The sequence below is a fragment of the Taudactylus pleione genome, unplaced genomic scaffold (assembly GCF_031769625.1).
Source record: "Taudactylus pleione unplaced genomic scaffold, aTauple2 ptg000179l, whole genome shotgun sequence".
Classification (NCBI taxonomy): domain Eukaryota; kingdom Metazoa; phylum Chordata; class Amphibia; order Anura; family Myobatrachidae; genus Taudactylus; species Taudactylus pleione.
The window spans coordinates 30,864,562-30,877,890 of record NW_028284581.1 but is presented as its reverse complement, the minus strand read 5'-3'; the positions used below and the strand labels follow the sequence as shown (position 1 = coordinate 30,877,890).

General features: G+C 42.9%; 1 protein-coding gene across 1 annotated transcript in view; it reads right to left on the bottom strand.

The window, feature by feature from the left end:
- TMX3 (thioredoxin related transmembrane protein 3) overlaps positions 1-13,329 on the bottom strand; it is a 97,502-nt gene that overhangs the window by 46,306 nt on the left and 37,867 nt on the right. The gene's annotated exons all lie outside the window — the stretch shown is intronic.

Below are 13,329 nucleotides of genomic sequence, written 5' to 3'. Positions count from 1 at the left end.
ACCTCTCAGCCAGGCCCCTTACGTCTCCTGCTACAAGTTACAACACACTGCCACCCAGGTGGTGATAGAAAATCTAGTTCATTTTGGTGATTACTGATGATCTAGTTCACTCAAAAGATTAGTTCACTTAGGGCCTGATTCAGAGCCGAGCGCTCTGACCAGAGCACTCGCTCTGAATCAGGGCCCTCCTCCATGAAAATGGAGCGGCCTCCTGGCCGCTTGCATAGCTGTGGGTGACCACCCACAGCATATGCGAGCGTCCATGATGATGGTCACGATGGTCTTGACCAGCGCGACCATCGGGCTTGCGACGGAGACCCTGCGGTAGGGTCTCGCTGCCGCAAGCCCAGGAGTGATTTTGGCTCTATCAGAGCCAAAATCACTCCCACTGACATCACTAGTGATGTCAGTGGGGCCGGCTTCAGACGGTAGGCGTTCCCATGGGAACGCCTCCGTCTGGCAGGCACGCCCACCAAAGGGGGCGTGCTGTTAATCAACATCGACAGCACGCCCCCTTTGCGAGACCCGGAGCGATGGAGACCCCGTCGCTCGCCGGGTCTCGCGCATGCGCACGACGGAGCTCCCTCCATCGTGCGCATTCGCAGTGGGGGAACATCGACCCGCTTGCGAGCGTCCTGCGCTCGCAAGCGGGTCTGAATGACCCCCTTAGTTCATTATTTCACTGGCTCTGAAACACTGCTGAGAGAAGTGATTGGAAACATAGAACTAGCTTATTACACATACAGCATTTCTAATACTAGCTCATTGGAGGAGCTATAAGGCTGGTAGACAATAGATGATGCGCACGGGAGAGCGCATAGTCAGCGACATAGCGGGTACACCATAGATGATGTGCCCGATATGTTGTCCAATCCGTCCGGTTCTGACGACATATCATCTAGTGGGAAGCAGTCGGGAAGCCGACAGACAGAATCCCGACCACTGGCTTCCCGACTGTTTAATCCCGGCAAGAGTTAAATGACAGCAATCAAGATCCCAACGTCTGTCATTAGACCTACGCCGGGAGCCCGACACCCGGCTTACCAATCGAAGGTAAGACGGGCGCCGGGCGCGGATAGCCACGCGGGAGGGGGGGTTAGGTTAGGAGCTCCCGGGGGGGACTTAGGGTCAGGCATCCCCCCCAGGAGGTTAGGGTTAGGCTAAGGGAAGGGGGGGATAAGGCACCCCCGGGGGGAGGTTAGGGCTAGGCTGCGGGGAAGGTTTAGGCACTTATAGGGTGGTTAGGGTTAGGCACTTGGGAGGGAGGGTTAGGGGATAAAAATAGGTTAGTTTATACTTACCTTTGCAGCTTCGGGATCTTCACCCCTGCCGGGCTTCCGCTATCGTGATTAGGTAAATCATACTGATTCCCATCTAGTGTGCACCCAGCAATAGTCTTGTTCAAATAATCAGATATGTTTAATGTCTAATTTTTTTATATTTTAAAAAAGCAATCACCTATACAACAGACTAGTAGTGACAGGATTATAATTTTTACTTCCAGAATATGCAAGTGAGAAAGACCCAAAATCAGAATATTGTAACGTGTCACTTTTTTCTTGCTCTTAAAACACAGTAGTTTTTGCCCTAATCTTATTTTTGTTTTGTTTTAAATTTCACCCATTAATGTCACTAAATGCACACCAAACAGGCCTATCATCATTACAGCATGATGATGCCCAGCTGCCTAGCTGGCACACAGTCTGCTATAAATCATAAGTATTAAAATTGCATTTCTCTTTTCCTCTCAAAATTATACAAGTATTTAGGGAGATAATGGGACAGATAGTGCCAGCTTCTGTCATTTATCTAGCACATTCTATAAAATGACAGAAGCTGATTTGCTGCTATCTGCAACTTTTTCACTTGATCTCTAATGAAGGTTTGATACATCTCCTCCTATGTCTTGTAGAGTAAACTGAAATATAGTTTATAGCATGCAGCACTCAGTAGTGTGTCTTGAGCTGATATGGAGTGTATCTTGTGAACTAGGGGCTCCATAGAAATAGTTTGTAAGGGCTATGTACCACTTAATGGTGAAAAATGTATATAACACATTTAACTTTGACAAGAAAGATGGGGCCCCCCTCAGCTCTGGGCCCCATAGCAGCTGCACAACTACCTATGGTAGTTATGCCCATGTTGTGAACTAATATACTAGTATGAATCAAGACAAGTTCAGCTTCATACAATACATGTCGGTGTACAGCAGTGCCACAAATGGTAGTTTAGAGATAATGACTCATCATGAATGTATGAGAGCAAATGGAGAATGTATCATGTGACTTGCAAACTAAATGAGTCATGGAAGTAAGGGGGTCTATTTATTAAGCAGTGTTAGGAGAAGTGAAAAGTGAAGAGTGAAAAGTAATAAGGTGTCAGCCAATCAGCTCCCAACTGTCATTTTTCAAACACAGCCTGTGAGATGGCAGTTAGGAGCTGATTGGCTGGCACCTTATCACTTTTCACTCTTCACTTCTCCTAACACTGCTTAGTAAATAGACCCCTTAATGAGCTACTAAACTATATGCCAGGAGAATGACTCATGAGTTATCATGACAATCTAGTTCATCCACAGAGTCCTCACAATGTCTGAATACAGCAGTGCCACATGTGGTAGTTTAGCAGGATTCATGACAAATGCATGAGAGAGTATATGGGGACTGTATCATGTGACTTATGAACTAAATGAGCCAGTGAACTATATGCCAGGAGAATGACTCACGAGTTATCATGAAGATCTAGTTCAATCTCTTCCATCAGTGCCACCTGTGGTAGTTAGGAAGTACTAACTGATGAGTATTGCATGAGAGCGCTGAAAAGCAGTGTAGCTGCAGCAGCATCTACAAACACAGTAAAATATTTAGCACAGCAGGTTGTGTCAGGACCCAGGACCAGCAGCAAGTGTTCACACTGTGGACCCCATTCAGAGCCGCTAGCAAAATGCGAGCGCTCGCTCTGAATGAGGGCGGCCGCTTCCTCTTTAAAATCCGGCCTCCTGGCTGCTCATAAAGCTGTGGGTGACTACCCACAGCTTTAGCGAGTGACCAGGTGATGGTCGCAATGGTCAATGGACCATTGGGGCTCGTGTCAAGACCCTTGGGGTCGGGTCAAGTCTCCCGCAAGCCCCAGGTAGCTTCCTGCTCTAATAGAGCAGGAAGCTACCTACTGACATCACTGCTGATGTCAGTACGGCCGCCTACAAACGGCAGGCGTTCCTTCAGGAATGCCTCAGTTTGTACGGCCACCCCCCTCCCCGCCTACAAAATGGGGCGAGCTGTCAATCAACATCGACAGCCGCCCCTTTTGTAGCGAGCCCCGGTGAGAGTGAATTTGTCACCCGCTCCGGAGCTAGCGCACGCACACTGCGGCCGCTGCGCGTGCGCAGAGCCTCACCATCGACCCGCTTGTGAGCACATAGGCGCATGCGAGCGGGTCTGAATGAGGTCCTGTATTTGCTGTGCTATGTTGTACTTTCAACTTTCCTTTTACAGCATCAGATTCAGTCTCCTCACAGCACTCCCTCATGCAGTTGCTGCTCCAGGCAGTCTCTCCGACTGCTCCACTCCTCATAAAGGTAAGGCAGCGACTTTCCAACCGTTTCAGTGGCTCCTCTTTTTATATCTACGACCACGGGCTCCTTTCCTTAACACCGAAGCCACAAGTCACTACTTGCACGATACACACCGATACTAGTACTTTTACCGGCGTGCAAGGCTTCTGGAGTGTTCTCCATCAAAATCCACTGCCACCAATGTTCTTGGTGTGTCTATGGGCTTTTTCCACAGTTTATGTTATAATGCACGAGTCTACTGTCACAAATGACATAATTAAATTAATATATATATATATATATATATATATATATATATATATATATATATGGGTTATAGTCCCATTACATAGAAGTATTGTTACATTTTTAATAAACATACACATATATATGACATTTTTGTTCACATAGTTACTAACATAAACCTGAGTATGTGTTACAAATTATAACAAAAGAGCATTGTGGATAAACTTCTATTCTGGCACTTCGGTGGGAAATGAACCACCTTTATCAAGAACAACATACGATACACAGAGTATAATTGTTATTTATACACACACATTAAGAGGCATATACATAAAGTAGACAGGAACCCAGAACCATTAGGGCTGCTATTTAATGCAGATATCGTGCAATTATAATGTAGTGTCCAAAAATGGATGAGGCCAATAACTGTAAGGGACCATGTCGTAGATCTGATTTTGTAGAGATTTTGTGCTGAGAGACAAGTTCAGATCTAGATCCTTGCAATTGCGCACACTGCAGTGTGGACACCTCTTTGATTTTGCTTGTATAATATTTTTTTCTTTTTAATCTAAAGTGAAATTTCTTATAAATATTGGGTGTGATTTTTGGGATGAAGTGTTCCTAACACACTAAATATTCCACACTTTTTTATGGATGACTATGTTTGAAACAGTATACACTATGCTGTATATTTCTTTTCTCCTGTTTGGCTGCACATTGAATCTATGGACAAAGGGCCTGATTCAGACCCACTCGCGAGTGGCTGTCCGCTCGCAAGTGGGTCGATGTTCTGGACTGAGCATGCGCACGACGGAGGGAGCTCCGTCGTGCGCATGCGCCAGACGCGACAAGCGAAGGAAAGTCCTTCGCTCGTTGTGTCTGATCAAAGGGGGCGTGCTGTTGATGTTGATTGACAGCACACACCCTTTGGTAGGCGTGCCGGGGGCGTGCCTCCCTGACGGGGGCGTTCCCACGGGAACGCCACCCATCAGAAGCCGGCCCACTGACATCACTAGTGATGTCAGTGGGAGTGATTTTGGCTCTGATAGAGCCAAAATCACTACGGAGCTTGCGGTTGAAAACCTCACCCGCAGGCTCCGGCTCGCAGTTTCGATGGTCGCGATGGTCACGACCATCGCGGCCATCAAACTGCACGCTCGTATAGCCTGTGGGTGGTGACCCACAGCTATACGAGCGTCCAGGAGGACGCTCCATTTTCAGGGAGGCCGGCCCTCATTCAGAGCGTGCGCTCTGCTCAGAGCGTACGGCTCTGAATGAGGGCCAAAGTTTCCGTGAAAATACAGCCTGACAAACAAAGATTAAGATAAGCTACCATTTTGTTTTTTACTTGTCACTAATTGAAGTTGACTTTCTTATATTTTACATAAATATCTCAATAGTTGGAGAAACAGATCTTGAGATCACATTAGTTATTAAATTATTATTAATATATCCACAGGTGTCAATGTTTCAATTTATAGTCCAGCAACATGCCAAGCAGTTAACACAGATCAATGTGTCTGAAGTCCAATCATGTGGGACCGGACCATGTGGCAACTGTTTGTTGATAGACATAACAAAAATCTGCTATCAAACTATACATTAACATTTTGGAACTGGTGCAGGGTGGGACTTTATGGCGATTTCAGCATAAATTGACTCGGCATGCCCAGAAACGGTCTACACACATATATTCATATGCTGGTTAGGTCTATTCTGCCACATATGTACGATTATGCAAATGCAGCTCAGGAACACTTGCAGATACCCGCTTATACACCTATTAGGAGGCATATCTATAGTATCTGTACAGGACACGTGCAAACACACTGACAACTTGTCGTAAACAAAGCACATATGCTGCCAAGGATGCATTTCAAGTTGTGTATGACTCTAGATATAGTATGTGCGAAAACAAATCTACTATAACAAGCATTCTTTCATTCTTATTGAGATTTATGCCCCTATTGTAAACTGTTTTGTCATAGCCTCTAACTGTTGTTGACAGAGTGTGTGTTAGTATGTATGCATGCGTGTATGTGCATGTATGTACAGTGCCTATAGAAAATAATCATACCATTTCAAAATCCTTATATTTTGTAATATTATACCCTGGAAAATAAAATAAATGGAATTAAAGTTTTTCCAGCTTTCTTTACACATGCCGCCTTACAACATTCATCTAATGAAAAAAAGCAACAGTTCTGAAAATTAATACAAAATTAAAAATTAGAACAGCAGCTTTAGAAAAGTGAACAGTCCACTGTATTACTACTTTGTAGAGCCAACTTTTGCTGCAATTACAGACATTAGTCTGCCTGGATATGCCTTTACAAGCTATGAAATCCTAGCTAATATTTGCCCATTCTTCATTGAAGAATTGTTCAAGTTCAGTCAAATTTGGGATTCGCAGTGATGGATTCAAGTCCATTTACAAATTTTCTATTGGATTTAGCTCAGGGCTCTGAGGGCCACCCAAGGACATTCACGATCCTATCCTTAAGCCACTGCATTGTTTCCTTGGTAGTATGTTTAGGATCATTGTAGTACTGGAAGGTGAACCACCTGCTCATCTTCAGCTGTCTAACAGAGGGCCACATGTTTTCCTCAAGAAGTTTGGTGTACTTGGGAGCATCTATCTTCTCTTCAATACTGACCTTTTACTCAGTCAGTGCTGAAGAGAAACACCCCAGAACATAATGTTACCAAGACCATGCTTTACAGGAAGTTGATTTTTGGGGTGTGTGCTGTGTTTGGTGTTCACCAAACATAATGCTTGGAGTTCAGTCCAAAAGTTCTATCTTGATCTCATCTGACCATACCTTTTTCCACATGGCACCAGAATCTGACAAATGTTTTTTTTGCAAACTGCAAATGAGACTGAGTATCACACTTTTCCAGAAGAGGCTTCTATCTTGAGAACAGCCATACAGGCCAGCTTTGTGTAAAGCTTGTAAGGTAGCTATCACGTGCACAGACCGACTAATCTGAGCCACTTGGCTACACTTGTCATACAGCAGCCGAGTAGTAGTACACCATTCCAGGGATTTGGTAAAAGTATCCACAGCTAGTTTTTATTAGCAGCACATAAACAAACAGAACATAAGGGGAAATCCTGGCCTGTCCGGATCTAACTAAACAAAATGATTCCCTCTCAGAGCAGAAGGACCTAATGTCCTTCCCACAAAACAAAAGTCTTTACATTTAGTAATCACAGGGCCTCTCAACGCCCTTCTGACGTGTTCCCCAGGCAGTGAGAGACTGACTACAGAGATTGACATATCCTTTATCAGCTCCTCACTCCTAAAAACCTGGGACATATACACACCCACAAGCCATAACTATAACACCACTAACAAGTGAACTGAATAATATTGACAATGGCACCTGTCAATGGTGGGATATATTAGGCAGCAAGAGAACAATCAGTTCTTGAAGCTGATGTATTGGAAGCAGGAAGAGTTGACACGTGTAAGGATCTAAAATGACCACATTGTGATCTCTAGGCAACCGGGTCAGACTCTCTCTAAAATGGTGTTCTCGGTATGCATTGGTTAGTGCCTACTAAAAGTAGTCCAAAGAAGAATAACTAGTGACAGGGTTATGGGTGCAGGTGCCCGAGGTGGGGTGAGAAGACTAGCCCATCTGGTCAAATCCCACAGAAGAGGTCCTGTAGAACAAACTGCAGAAAAAGTTAATGCTGGCTATGATAGAAAGGTATCAGAACACACAGTGCATTTCCGCTTGCTGTGTATGTCAGAATGGTCAGAGTGGCCATGCTGACCCCTGTCCACCACGAAAAATGCGTACAATGGAAGAAGGTGGCCTGGTCTAATTAATCATTTTCTTTTACATCATGTGGACAGCTGGGTATGTGTGCAACATTTATGTGGTGAGGAGATGGCATCAGGATGCACTATGGTAAAAAGACTGGTGTAGCAGTGTGGTGCCCTGGGCAATGTTCTGCTGGGTAACCTTGGGTCCTGGCATTCATTTGGATGTTACTTTGACATGTACCACCTACCTAAACATTGTAGCAGACCAATTACACAGTATTCACTGATGGTAATGGCCTCTTTCAGCAGGATAATGGGAACTGCCACACTGCAAAAATTGTTCAGGAATCATTTGAGGAACATGACAAAGAAATTGAGTAGTTGACTTGGCCTCCAAATTTCCCAGATCTAAATCCGATTGAGCATCTGTGGGATGTGCTGGAAGTCCAAGCCATGGAAGCCCACCTCGCAACTTACAGGACTTAAAGGTTCTGCTACTAACATCTTGGTTCCAGATACCACAGAGGTCATGTGGAGTCCATGCCTCAACAGGTCAGATCTGTTTTGGCGGCATGAGAGGGACCTACACAATGTTAGGCACACACAACCACACACACACAGACACGCAGATATACATAAAAACACACTTCTGAAAGAGTGCCTGTCACAAAGATGTATGTAACTCTAAATTTTTACTAAGAGATTTTGATTTTGCTAGGTCCATGTATTTAACTTTTAAGAATAGGGACTTCAATCAACTTTCTTTCCCTCAGCAATTGTACCTAAACAGCAAGTGGACAGAATATGTAGTAATGTTATAGCTGCTTTACTGTTGATGGATGATAATGCTTCTACCTTACAGTAGCCACACACACTGTCTGCCAGCAGCTGCAATTGTTATTATGTATTGTTTCCCACACATAAATTGTAAGCTGATTTAGCAGGACAACCTTTACCTCTTCTTTCATGTAACTATGTGCAATCTATTTGTATAGTAGTCACCTCAATGTAGAGCACTGTATATGTTTTATAAATAAAGTGTAATAAGAATAGTGCTATATAATAATCCCAACGCATTTTTCAAGTCAGTAAACTGGGATTTATCGTTTAACAACAGCTGGATTGTCAAAGGTTGACGATCAATACATTACAGAAATAATAATCTGCTCTATACGCATACTGTAGTAGTGGCTGACAGATTAATATCTTCCAGCAAAATATTTATCCTAACCTAACATCTGTCTCTCTTGAATCATGACAGTTATCCTACAATAGTCAACACAGCATGTGTGCAGGATTTTTAAGCTGCACAACCAAATACATTTTTGAATTACAATATTATTTCAATCTTTAAGCCTAATTTAAATAATTTATGATAAGTACTATTAATTCAGCTTCTTGCAAGCAAGTAAAATATATGCATGGTTAACGGTATCCTTAGAGAGATTAATTTCTATTTACAGAGGTAACTGCGCTGTGCCCTGATATTTTTGCCATAAAAAAAGGATTTGTCCTTACTTTTCACTTAGTCTGGAGCAGTGAAATGAATTAAGTGTCAACTGCAATGAGATCCGCGTTAATTTAACGCGGATTACTAATTTAATAGCAAAAAGTTGCGGCCTCAGGTTTTTAACCCGTTTTAACTATTTCCAGCTAGTTGAATCACCATCTTGTACTTCTCTTTACTTTCATCTACTCCTTACTCCCCACTAGGGCACCTAACACTTGGTTGCTTATGCTCTGTTACTTATTTGGGTGCTATGTAGCAATGTATATTATCCATGTCCTGAATTGTATTGTATTGTACGTACTATAAATCACTCGTCACTTGTTTGTTTATGTACTTTATAAGGCACTGAACACTTGTGGCGCCATATAAATAAACGATAATAATATTAATATTTGATTTTTCTGGGAGAGCTTAAGTTTGCTTTTCTTACATGTCTTTAACGTTTTGTTATATATAAACATTGACTGGAGGATGGAGAAAAAGTGTACCTGGGGCCTACTTAAAGTGGGGGAAAGGCATGTTTTGGGCTTAACCAGTATTCATGACCATATAACACATCAATGGTTTCAAATAATAACTTTAATATTTGAGGCACCATTTACAACACTCCAGGGGGGAGATGTAGTTAAGAAACCTACGATCGGGATGCTGGCTGATGAAATCCTGACACCGGAGGTCTGAAATGCGGACAGAAGATCCCAATGCCGAGATCCCGATCGTAAGTGCAGCGTGCGCCCTTAGTTGTTAGCCATGAGGGGGTACGGGGGTGCGGAGGTTTAGGGTAGAGAAAAGGAGGTTTAGGGTTAGGGGGTGAAGGAGGGGAGGGATAGCATACTTAATCATCCCCAGTCGGGATCCTCAGCATCGGGATGCCGCTGTCAGTCATTTGACAGCCGGCATCCCGACTGCAAAGATTCCATACCCAACCCCTTCAGGGGCATCAGGAATTGCCATAGAATATTAACACTTTATGGCCAAAATTCAATTGGCCCCGTTAAGTTAACGAGTGCTAATTGATTGCAGCTATTCAATCAGCCCCACTTTACAGGGATTTCTTTTCAGGTCTCATGAAACGCAAACAGAAATCCCCAATAAGTGTGCAGTTAACGGGTGAAAACATCCAGCTTAAGCATAAGTTTGTGAACTGTTCACTGACTTCTAAGGGGGAAATGTACTAAGCTCTGAAAAGAGATAAATTGGAGAGCGATAACTCCCAGCCACTCAGCTCCTAACTGTCATGTTACAGACTGTGTTTGAAAAATGACAGTTAGTCATTTTGACAGTTGACAGTTAGTCAAAATGACAGTTGGTAGTTTATCACTCTCTTAACACCCATTAACTGCACTTAACACTCCTTTTTAACACTCATTAAAAAGGGGTTCTGTTATAAAGGGGAGTCAAACTGAATCGCCTCATGAGGCTAGTCTACCTTTTTCACCTGTGCAAACTTAACGGGCTGAATTGAATTCCCCCCTATGTATCTTTATTGATGTATTAAAATAATTTCAACATTTCACAGGAGAAGACAATCATGCAGAATGATAACTGTAGAGAGTGGTTCAATGTGACTAGGAATTACTGGTGGCCATTTCTGCTGAGGGTAATGGATAAACAGCTTTCCTGGCTTCAGAAGGAGACCAGAACCACATTCTTCCTGCATAGAAGAGAAAGAAGCAGGGACAAAGACAAAGGTGCTGGGGACATGGGTGTGAATCCCAGAAAACATCAATCTGCATAGAGCGATGCCAGTGTGAAGTACATGGAAATACAATACAGCCAGGGAAAATAGAGTTTGTTCTTCCTTCCTCCATCCCTACTCCAAACTCTGCCTTACAAAGATACAGTAGCTGTGTACTATAATGGCATCACTCCATAGAGATCAATAGATTTCCCTGTAAAAAAAACAGGGACCTAATCTTAGGAACACTGCTTATTTAAGCTTAATCCTGACAAGAAAATAACCTGTGTGCAGTGGCGTCACAAGGGGGGTGTGGCCTGCACTTGGGTGTCACCCGCCAAGGGGTGACACCAAGGTGCAGGCTCCCCCTCAGTGACAGGAGCCGGGTGCTGCACTGTAGTATTAAGTGCAGCACTCGGTTCCTGTCAGTGAGGGAGCCGGCACTACACATGCCCGCACCTCCTGCACCCACCACCGGCACCACCCCATTGATAGATTTTGTTTACCACGGCCGCGGGCTTGAAAGCCACACCCCTCGCCCAGTGTCACGCCCTCTCCTTGAAGAACAGGGCCGCAATGCCACGCCCCTCATCACGCACCCTCCCCGTAGGCCACGCCCCTTTACATCAGGTGCCTCACCGCCACGGGTGTCACCGCGAGGAGAGACGCCACTGCCTGTGTGAGTAAGCTCTTCTGGGTCAGGAACAGATATGAATAACTAAATATAAAGTGCTGTATATATATATATATATAGTGTGTGTGTGTGTGTGTGTGTGTGTGTGTGTGTGTTATATCAGTAACCGCTATTAAAAAAAATAAGTATGTCATTCGAATTTAAAAGCTTACCTAGATTTGATTACGTATAACCGCCCCAACTTTGTATATTGGAACCACAATTATTAAGAGTATTACACAGTATATTTGACTGCAATATTGCAGCGTTTAACATGTGGTACAAGAGAACCTGCTGAGCCAAATAACACAAGGCTCAGGCAGGCAGGTCTGACTGCTGAAGAACTGAAGTGAGAGTACTAGAGAACTAGATAAAGTAAGAGAAAGGAAGCAAGGATGCAGAAAGGCAAAGTCATTATTCTAGAGACAAAATAGGTGGGAAAAAAGGATAACTGAATAAAATCAACACAATGCTAATATGAATAAGCAATGTAAATATTATGTATTATGATGCAGCTAAAAAAATTATGTGGTTTACTTAATCTTAATGGAGATGGTCTTTTCCACCTTTCTGAGTTTTAACTCTGCTGGCTTAATGAATACATACTGAAAAACAAAAGCAGATGGTGACATTTCCAGAAAGCTTACAGCTTTGGAAAAGATGAGAGATTTGGAGAGAGACAAGTTCAGTGAAATTGCTGAATATCCACAGATTAGTATATCGGTAGCTGCAAAATTCCATTAAACGTTTGCTGGCTCTGAGAGACAGAGAAACTGATGTGGATGACAAAATGCGTCTGTCAGACAGATTTCATAAGCCTGTACCCCGGGATGCTAAAGTGAAAGTCAAATGTGGCTATAACCGTTCATAAATTCATACAGTTGTTACAAAGTATAACCGTTTTCAGACGATTATGTGTTTTAAAAAATAGTTTTTCCCCTATTGATGAAAACAGTATTTTAAACTAGAACAATACCAATTTCTAGTTTATTTACATTCTCTATGGAAAACAGGTAGCAAGGAATCTACTACAACTACAGTAGAAACCAAGCAGCCATCTCTTTTTTTTTTTTCTTTGATTGCTGCTGCCAGCCCCTAAAACAATGTGTATTTCATAAAATAGCTGCAACCTACATCTCTATATTGTACTGCTGATTTAGCAACGCTTCACATAAGAAAAAGGTGTCAGAAGATATAATTCATCTGTTTGGATAAACAACCCATAACGGGATGTAGTTAGAAACATAGAATTTGACGGCAGATAAGAACCACTTGGCCCATCTAGTCTGTCCCATTTTTAAACATATTATTACCTCAACCCTTATTGATCCTTACTTCTTCTGAAGGATATCCTTTTGTCTATCTCAAGCATGTTTAAATTGCTCTACTATCTTAGCCTCTACCACCCCTGATGGGAGACTATTCCACTTGTCCACTACCCTTTCTGTGAAGTAAGTTTTCCTCAAATTTCCCCTGAACCTACCACCCTCCAGTTTTAGAACATGTCCTCTTGTTCTAATACTTTTCTTTCTTTGAAGAATGTCTCCTTCCTTTAGCTTGTTAAAACCCTTTATATATTTGAACGTTTCTATCATGTCCCCCCCTTCCCTTCTCTGCTCCAAACTATACATATTAAGATCTTTTAGTCTTTCCTGGTACGTTTTGTGGTGTAGACCTTGCACCATTTTAATTGCTCTTCTTTGTACAGTCTCTAATGTATTAATATCCTTCTGGAGATATGGCCTCCAGCATTGCAAACAGTATTCGAGATGACGACGTACCAGTGACCTATACAGTGGTATTATCGCTTCTTTCTTTCTGCTACTGATTCCTCTCCCTATGCAACCAAGCATCTGACTTGCCTTCCTCATTGCTTTGTTACAATGTTTTCTT